Below are 10,946 nucleotides of genomic sequence, written 5' to 3' on the forward strand. Positions count from 1 at the left end.
TTGCATTGCATAGGCGACAAAAGTTACAAAAATCTTAGAGATTTAATTATTGAAAAATTTTATTTGAATTTGTTTTATTTATATCTTTTTTTAAAAATAAAATTGATATACTCCACCTCAAAACTAATATACGAAAATGTATTACAAATATTTATTTTGTGGTTTCATTTTCATTTTACGATATGTTAAAGGTGAAATAAATAAATATTTTTATATTAGTTTTAAAATGATGTATATTTAAATTTTTTTAATAAAAAAAATATAGATGAAAAAAATCATTTTTCCGGATTACAGTAGATAATTCACCCCTGAAGCCGCAAAAGAAAAGAACAAAAAAAAGGCGATTGTTTATCAAGTGTGAAGTTCTTATCTATGGTTAAAGCCTTTTGATACTCAGGTTTCTTTTCATTCTTATTTCCTTTTCTCTATAACAATTCGTTTTCTGAAGTATAGAATTAATTGGGATTTGTGAAATGTTAGATTTAATATGAAATGAAATTGATTATTTCTGCAAGTATTAGTGCCAATGATAACACGTTGGAAGCGTAGGAAATGATTTTGAGATTATTTTTTGTTTGAGAAATGGTTTTGAGATTCTTAATGAGTTGATTAGATGAAGGAACCGTAATTTTTTGTTTGATTTTATCTTCTGTTAAAATAATCCTAATAACTAGGGAAGTGTAGCTAGTTGGTTAATCCTTTTTAGTTTTGGGTGAAAACTCAAAAGTATTAACCAACAATTAATTATGCACCGCTTGATTTCTATCGCACCTGCAATGTTTGTGTTTTGGCTTAATAGATAAGAGTCTAATTGCTTATGTACCGTTGAATTGTGTTGTTCTGGTAAGTATTGCCTGATTTTGTAGCAGAGTGAATGTTGTTAACTATCGAGGTCGCAATATGCATATTGTGAAAATTTATTTTGTTGTGATATCATATAATAGTTTGAGAAATTGTATTTCATTGTATAAATATTATACTTTGATATTTTATATGAGTATGTTTGAAAAATAAAAAATATTTTTTGGTATATTAACGGTTGATTAGTAATTGTATAAACAATAATATAATTATTAGAGATAATAAAAATTACTTATGATTACATGGAAGTTATTAAGTTAGTTACATTAATAGCACTATATAAAAGTGCATCATAATCTAACTGTAAAAACAATTCTTCAAATAATCATTTCAAATTTTATTTTTCTCTTTAATTATTTCTCTATTCTTGGGTTCAACTATAATTCTTAACATGGTATCAGATCAATAATAATTATTCCGCTATATTCTTTTTCATAATTTTTTTTATCATTTCTTTCTCATTTTGAATCCAAATTTGTGATTCTCCATTCTTTCTCAACTTGATTGCATAATATTTGTAGATTCAACATTGAAGATGTTTTGTGGTTTATGACACGATTCTTTAAAAGTTTCATTGTTGATTAATTATTCTCCTTTAGTGATATTTTCACTATAATTTCTTTCTTTTTAGTTATTGTTGACTTTTTCTTTGTTCTACCATATGGTAGTAAAACAATTATCATGTTATTTGTTTTTTTATCTTATAGTATTAGACATTTCTCATTCTCGTTGTGCTTCCATCATATTAAGGTTAAGCTTTATTGGCCACATTTGACATTTGAAGATCCAAGATTGGAATTCTTGATTCTATATTGAAGTGAGTGTCGTGGAGACACCTAGAAATTTTTAAGTTAGTCTAAAGTAGGCCAAATACTTCGACGAGAGTTATACACCTCGGCCGATACCACTTTTTACATGAATTTTGTTGTTTCGCTGAAGTGATTTGTATTTTTTTTTCTTATAATTTTCTTTCATTAGTTTCATTGTATTTTTTTTTTATTATTGTTCTTTTCAAGTTGGAAATGTTGTTGCATACTTCTAATTTATGGGGGACTATTAGAGGTAGTTAAAATTACTTATAGTTAGGTGGGAGTCGTTAAGTTAGTTACATTAATAACACTATATAAAAGTGCATCATACTCTAATTGTAAAAACAATTCTTCAAATAATCATTTCAAGTTTTATTTTTTTCTTTAATTATTTCTCTCTTTCTTGATTTCAACCATAATTCTTCACAACAATCTTTAATAAAAATTATTTATATAAAAATAAATATTTGAGTGAATTTGTTTATTGCATTGCGGGGATGTTGTCACTTGATAGTTGTTCAAGTAGACCGGAACAAATCTATAATTGAATTTAACATATTTTTTTTATAGAGAAGTCACTTAGAATTTATCTAAATAGATGTAATAAAATATATTATAAAAGTCAGATTTACAATATATGAAATTGTTGAACTAACGAGAATAAATTTATAAGTAGATTTATTTTATTCTAAATAATTCGGAGTCAACTAAGCATAAATATATGTAGATTTATTATGAAGAACGAGTTTGTTGTTATAGACTTGCTAAATATGACATTAAAGTAATAGACGTCTTAGTCAATATTTTTTTATAGAAGAAATTGTGTCTTTATCATTTGTGTGTTAAGTAGATACTAAATAAAGATGTTATATCTTCAATTTATGAGATGTCAGATAAAAATTATCCTAGTTGATCATTTGACAAAGGCTCGGGAAGAAATAAATATGTGAACATCGACAGTAATGAGACTTAAACTAATTGAAACAAATAAGTGATAGGAACCGAACCAGATTCACATGAGTAAGAACAAGTCACTAGTCAGTTTTGTTAGCACAAAACATTAATTCATTTTTGTTTTTGGTCATTTTTTATGGTGTACATGAGTCAGTGTTAGACATTGTATTATTGAAAAGGAAAACTATAAAGTTTTTAGTGATTTTCATATTTTTTATGAGTGGTTTATGACTTGCAACATACACTTGATGAAACCACCTATATCGGTGTCAAGTGGGGATGCTTGCATGATGTATTGGCGAAATATGTAACACTTCGGTTTATGGTGTCACAAAATCTCTAGAGCACTCGTAAAAAACTAGGCACTCGCACGACCTATTAATGCAACATTGCATCAACAACAAAAACTATGGAGGTGTAATATGATTGTTAGACCGCTAACATACGTCAAGTGTCTTTGTTCATATAGCTTGCTACATCAATTTTATTGTGTGTTAAATATTATCATTCTAGGACTGATTCATATAACTTGCTACATGCATTACATCCAAGATGTTACCAGGAAATTTATTAAGTTTCTTTCTATACTTTTGAAATACGTGGGAGATTGTTGAAAATTTTAAGGACATTTCAAAAGTTTTAAATATATTATTATGTTTTATATTTTTGAGTAAAAAATATAAAAAATTCTTTTAGATAAAATTATTATTATTATTATTATTATTATTATTATTATTATTATTATTATTATTATTATATTTGTTCTCTCCTTTATTATCATCTAGTTATAGACTTGGTCCAACCACTACTTCCATTACTCTTTTTTCTCTTAACAATAAATTAACCACTCTCCTTATTTATCTGTTAACCACATGATATATTTTATAATGAGAAACCCTAACTTCTTTTTCTCTTTCTATTTCTTAAGTTTTTTTATTGGTAACATCTTTCTAATATTTGAGACAATGAATTGATATTATGTTACATCGGTTTTTTCCGGTAAGTTTCTGTTGAATCATGAAGGATTTGCACTACTAAGGCATATAAATTCGTAAAAGACAACGACTTGCATCACACATTATGTTTGGGTGTTTAATGTTTTGCAAGTTTAAGTATAGTTTTTGACGGAAAATACCAATCGAGCTACATTGGTGACCCAAAATTACAACATTATCAATTAAACTATATTTTGCGGATTGAGTTATGATATTTATTACAAATGATATTGAAAACGAAATTATGAAATAAGTAAATATTAAAACTTCTCAAACTCTTTATTTTTTAAAACCAAAATGAATTTTAACCATGTGGAATTAGGTAGGGCTCTATATTTTCATAATCATGGAGCACAAAATCTGATTTGATACATTTCAATATTCAATTTGATTTATTTATTCATTGGCGATCAATCGGGTTTCACTATTTAAATACATATTACAAATATTTATTAATGCATATATTTATACACAAAAATTAATTTCTTAATTGAAGGACAGTTTTGATATAAATAATTAATTATTATGGCTATGAATTAAAGTTATTGTCAGTTTTCCTTCTCTTTAGTGGAGGGAGCTAGACACTCACAATTGGATGAATCTCTTAAAATAATGTTTAAATTTAATGTTTTGACAATAAACAAATAAATAAAAATAACTCTAGAAAAGAATTATATAGTTACAAAAATTTATTAATTTTATTAATTACAATTAATACGGTTGAACTTTCCGTTCAACTCTGATTTGAAATTAAAATATAAATTTATATGATTTGTAACTTAGTATGTTATACATAAATTTTATTGAGAATCATCGGATAAATTGGTGGTTCTAATATTACATAGAGTGTTCTCCTATAATCTAAAATTTTTCTACCAAAATAAAAGTTTTTGTTAATTTGTAAAATTTAGGTGGCTGCGATAAGAGGCAAAGTGCTAATTCACCTCAAGATATCATTGCTTCCGGAAGAAAAAGCTGACCAAGATTAAATAAGTATGGTCACGGTCAAATGTAGACCCATTCAACTATATATGTTGTATACATTTTCAAAGAGTGACCTAGGATACGATCGAGAGGTATATATTATGTAGTATACAAAATTAGATCAATCATATTCAGAAAGTCAATAATATATTGTATACTCTCAACAATTAAAATTGTATAGCCTTTCCTAACTATTTCAACATTGAATTGGATCAATTTCTAAAATGGTTTAGGAGGATGGGAAAACTAGTCAATGTTAAATATAAAAAACTGAAGAAAATTTGATTACTCAATTAAACTAATAGGGATCAAGTAACAAGCACCAAAATCAATAAATGATTAACAAGTAAATATCAAAAGGGTTGGTGGCCCACAACAAGGTTGGGGTGAAAAATTAAGGAATTTTTTTTAACAACGAATCATTTTATTATTAGACACTAAGATTGTTCACAATGACGATCCACACTACCTTACTCTATCACGAGTAACTTTTGTTCTTTTTTGAAATACCTTCGTGGATTTTAGTTGTAATGATGTTTAGTTGAAAAGTTTAGATACTTACTTTCTTTCGGAATGTATAAAACTCCTTGTTTTTTCTAATGTATGGACCATGGACATTTTATTGTCCTCATTGGGCCTTATAGTTGATTGACCATGTCCCTCATAGGTGTAGGTGTAAATAACAACGTGGGGATCATTTTGGTGGTTAGTGGATAAATTTGTTTATTCAATTTTGGATTTCATTGGGAGATATCATTGTTAATCTAGGTTCTCTCTCAAGAACTATATCTAGATTCTTATGTCGTATTTTTGTGGTGAATTTGCAATTTGATCTTATCATTTATTGTGAATATGGCGACCATTATTATGGACATGACCCATATATGTAAATCATCAAGGATCCACGTCCGAAACTTATTTCTTTTAATCATATTATGAATACATACAAAATAGTTTTGGAAATGTGGAAAATATACTTTTGTGCAAACAGGTGACTTGTTAGAAATGTGGGATGGGTAAAATTGCACCCTTGGGATAGTCACCTATCAAAGTATGTATCTGTAATGCTTTAAGTGAAAGCTGTTAATTTTGAGTCACAAAAATAAAACCCCAAAATATAATGCTTACCTCTTAGTTTAACAACTTAGTATACATAAGGATATCTCCTATAGGTGGAAGTGCAATCTAGCTAACTCGTATATCTCCTATGGTATTGCTAACTCAAGCATTTGAGCGCCATTTGTAAGTATATCTCTCGTAGAGTTTTCATGGAGCTATGATCTTGTACCTCATTGTCATAAAAAAAAAAATGTATTAAACTTTCATGTCATTTGGCTCCCAACTACTTTTTTTAATAGCAAAAATATATTACAAAAACATATCATGATTAATATGATATTTCAACTACGCTGATCTCCAAGTTAATTATTTATTATTTGCAGCATTTTAAATTAATATTAAAAATTAAATAAAAGAAAATATAAAATGTGTTGGGGGATTATACCAAAATCTAAGAAAACAATTCTCAAGAATACATAACATATTGTAGTTATAAAAAAATTAATTCAATTAACTTATTTTTATAAAATATTCATTAAGGTCATACTTTCACCATATTGAAAAATACGAATATGGTAGTTGAAATGTTGATATATATAGACTATATTTTTGATTATATACATCAACAGTGGCGGATCTGGAACTCAAACGTTGGAGTGATCGAAATTTTAAAATTTTAATAGATAACTAAAAAGTATAATATTATAATGCATGTAAGAATTTTAAGTTTTGTAAATTCACAAAAATATAGGTAGTAGATCAAATTTTGTTTACATTTTTTATAATTAATAGGTATAATTGCTCTCACAGTCCCTTAATTTAATTTCGAGTAACATTTAGGTCCTTTATTTTTTTTCCATTTGGTTTTTTTTTAATTTAAATTAACAATTTGATCTTTTATGTCTTAAAATTTATCATTTTTTTACAAAAATTCTTCAAAATTTTCAAACAAAACTTTTAAAATTAATTATCATCTTCAATATAATGCAAATTTGATCAAATTCATAACTCAAATCTTCAAATAAACTCATATTTTCATTATTTATTTGATGAATTTGATGTTGTTGGAGATGAAAAATATGAGTTTATTTGAATATTTGAGTTATGCATTTGATGAATATATGAATTGTCTTGAAATTGGTGTTGAATTTTATTGATTTTGTTTGAAGATTTTGATTAATTTTCTATGTTTTTGTAAAGAAATGATAACATTGTTAACATTTTAAGATATAAAGAGAGCAATTATGTCTAATTAAAAAATAATTAGAATTTAGGCTAGAAAATTTATTTTATTTTATAATTATAGTAGTTGTTCTTGTAGTTTTTTTATAAATTATTTCCTCCAATTCTTTTTATAACAGACATTTGGATTATAATTTGTTTTACAAAAATTTATGTATTTAGTTTTGGACCGTCTTAAAGATTTTGGAGACCCTATTCTAATCTTAAAAATTGAGCCTAATAAAAAAAAAATACAATTTTAATAATTAAATAATTTGGTAAAATAAATTTTAGTCTATATACACGTGTCAATCTACATGATATAAGGAAGATCTACACATATCAATACAATTTACATTATGCATGTCATTTGATTAGATTAATTCGTGTAACAAGAAAGATGCACATATAGCATATCACATTCACATATTAGAGTCAAATATAATAACTCAACAACCACAATTCAACTCATAAAAACAATTCTACTCATAAAATACACCAATTATAGATCCTAAAATTAAATTACAATAACATACACCACAATATTTATATTAATTAGCTTATTTATTAACATATGGCATATCATGTCTAGTCAAAATTCATCTCTCATTATCATATATATTAAACTACAACTATCTTATAGATTTATATAATTTGATTTTCACAATTTTGTCATAATTAATAATTATTCATTTTTTAATTTTTTAATATAAATATTTTGTTATATAAAATTTAACTACTTTTATATAAAATTTAACTACTTCTATGCATTAAATCAAATTCATACCTAATAGTTTCTTCAAATTAAATGTATAAAATTGATTGATTTTGTAGATAAAGTACAGTGCTAAATTAGTCTATAAAAAATATTAAACTAATTAATTTTTATTAACAAAATTATAACTCAAATATTGACTATTTTCTTTAAATAGAATTGCTAGTATATTTCTTTTGTATTAAAATTGCTGTTATATTTAAGACAGCTATTGTCATTTCTTAGATGCACCACCCACCTTAACAACTAGCTTTTATAATATGTATCACTCCAATATTCTGGATATAGTAATACCTCATTTATTTATTTATTTCCTTTTTTTTATTATAAAATTCATTTATCTGTTTTATTTTTTAGAAAAACATTGCACAGCAACCAGTGTATTTATTGTTATACGATTTAAACATAACACACCACGTGTTATCTTTCAATGAATTCCTTAATAGGAGATGATTAACTATGTGACGGACATCTATAATTTAAGAGAAGATACAAAGCACTTTATCAAATATATTTGACCACTGATTTTTTTTACTGCTTATACCCTATCCACCTTTATCAAATCTATTTAACCACTGATTTTTTTTTACTGCGTATACCCTATCCACTTATACAACAATCCATTTATTGACATAGATAACATGCATACAAAAATTCCATTACATATACTGTTTAAATCAAAAACCATTATACAGACCGCCACTGTAACAACATTTATACATCTCCTTTCAATAATAACAAAATGAAATATTATATAAAAAAAACACTTGCTTCTTTTCAACGGTGTCTTTGTTATTAGTCTTTCTTATAGTTGACGGAGATGTAGTTATATTTTTTAAAAAATTATTAAAAAAAATGAAATAAAAAATAAAATATCTCATATAAATAAAATAGATGTAATAGTAACTTTAAAATAAAATTATTATAAACATTTAAGTGTTTATAATATAATAGTTCATATAAATAGAGTAAAAATAGTAATATTTTTAAAAAATTATTAGAAACGTTTAAATAACAAATAAAATATCTCATATAAATAAAATAAAAATAATAATATTTTTTTTAAAAATTATTAAGAATTTTAAGATGGTGTAGCCACCTTATATCACGACGTACGAAACTAATTTTGTATAAGTTCTAAAATTAAAAGTTTTTTTTAGAAGATCCAAAATATACAACCTCTTTCTCATCAATTTCCTTTCACTCTTTAATCATTCATATATTTGTAATAATTTATCTTTAATATGAAATGAAAATATAACGTTTGGATTTAATATTTTTTAAAACCTAAAACATATTAGCTATTTTTAATTAACCATTATAAATAAATAAAACAAAAAAACCATTACTTGGATCTATCTTTTTATGGAACATGTTGGAGTTTTATTTAGCCAAAAGGGCAGCGAAAAATTAGAAAAGTTATTAATAAACATCCATACACTCAATTTATATCAAATGAGATATACAAAAAAGAGATAGAATAATATAATAAGTTGATAATGTGATAAAAACAGATAGATACAAAGAAAAAAAAAATAAGTGTTGAATAGATTTTAAAAAATTAATAGTATTCATATATAACTACTAAGAAAATTAATCAAATATCTAAAACTAAAATAGAAAATTAACCAAATATCAATATCAACATAAATATTAAAATAAAAACTCCCAAATTATTATGTTGGTTCATCATATTCACATGGACATATAATATTAATTTTGTCAAATTAGTTAGTAGTATGATGTGACACTTATAGAATTCATTTTATTTTTATATCCATCATACTTATTATTTGTTTATATCTCTATAATTAGATAGTTAACAATCAAAAATATAACTCTCATTACAAATTTAATTTAATTGTCAGTTATTTTTTAATTCATTACAATATTTTAATCATATTTTAATATTTAAAATGTAACAATCATAAATTACCACTAAATATATAAAATTATAATCATCACATATTAAAAATAAAAAATTAAACTAATTCACAAACAAACAAAAAAACGAAGTTTCAATTAAAATAAATAAACAAATTGAAACAAAATCATTTAAATTAACAACATTTGCAATAATATTAAAAAAAAGCAAATGATATATATTTTGTAAATAAATATTAAATTATACATTAAATATTTTCAAAGTAATATACAATTTGTATTCATTTTTTTCTTATTAGCGTTTGAGTACATATTCTATTTCTTTAATACAAACAACAATATTTATCTATATAAATTGTTCATGAATAAAAAGACACTTATTTCAAAATATTTGACTTATAGATTAGATGAAGGATAAATCAACACATAATTTTATTTAACCACAAGATAATCAAAAATAAATAATCACACTTTATCATTCCCAATATTATGTCGTATTTGTCGTAAAACCAGTACTTTGCTTTTATTTTTTATTATAAACACTCATTCTTCAAAAAAGATAAATCAAAATATAGTCGAAATAAATGTGTGGCATTATACGTCTAATTAAGAATTAGTTATTCAAATTTTAAGTGAGAATGAGACACAACATAAAATATATGAAATATTAGCTCATTTAATTAGTCAACAAGAAAAAAATAATAATAGGACATTCAAGATAAAATGTAAAACAAAAATAAAAATAATTATTATTTAAAATCAATGATTACCAAATATAAATTATATTTTTTATAGGAAAATAAATATTCTATAATGATTAAATATTTAAAACAAAACCAAATATATACAAATACTCATATATTTTTTAAATCATATTTTTTCGAATAAAAATCATTTATATTTTATTACAAATTTTTCAATTGTAATACAAATAGTCATTTATTTATTTTTATAAATTTTTTAATTGTTTTTATTTATTTTTTATTTTATTACACAACTAATTATTTTGTAAATTTTAATTATCGCATTCAAACATTTAAAAAAAATTATATTAAAAGAAAATTTTACAAACTAGTGACACACAACACAAAGTTAGTGACACACAAGCTGACAAACATTCCAACAAGATTGGTCAATGATTTTGGGAAGTTTCCACTTGCATTATGTTGGTCCACGTTGTACACCGTCTCTGACCAAACACAGGAGATTACTAATATTATAGCGGACCCCACTGCGACTTTATTAGCCTTCCCCAATTACACGACACCTTCCTTATTCAACTGTCCTAAACACAACAACACAACACTTTTGTTTTCTCTATTTCTTTCAGACACAAAACAAAAACTTCATTTCATTTCATTTATAAGCTCCAACCCTTCACTGATTCAGACTCATTCTCTTTCC

At 24.4% G+C, this 10,946-nt stretch overlaps 1 protein-coding gene and 1 long non-coding RNA gene across 2 annotated transcripts in view; both read left to right on the forward strand.

The window, feature by feature from the left end:
• Positions 1 to 254: 254 nt before the first annotated feature.
• On the forward strand, positions 255 to 2,058 carry LOC113786223 (uncharacterized). Its single transcript, XR_003472401.2, has 2 exons — positions 255 to 397; positions 1,612 to 2,058. It is a non-coding gene; the product is annotated as an uncharacterized lncRNA (long non-coding RNA).
• An 8,729-nt stretch (positions 2,059 to 10,787) lies between these two features.
• The window catches only part of LOC105851865 (E3 ubiquitin-protein ligase ATL6-like), a 1,530-nt gene continuing 1,371 nt past the window's right edge, over positions 10,788 to 10,946 (forward strand). The window contains exon 1 of the mRNA XM_073367815.1: positions 10,788 to 10,946. This exon is cut by the window's right edge and continues 1,371 nt beyond it. The gene's annotated coding sequence lies outside the window, so the exon portion shown is untranslated.

This window comes from Cicer arietinum, chromosome 4 (genome assembly GCF_000331145.2).
Source record: "Cicer arietinum cultivar CDC Frontier isolate Library 1 chromosome 4, Cicar.CDCFrontier_v2.0, whole genome shotgun sequence".
In the NCBI taxonomy this organism is placed as follows: domain Eukaryota; kingdom Viridiplantae; phylum Streptophyta; class Magnoliopsida; order Fabales; family Fabaceae; genus Cicer; species Cicer arietinum.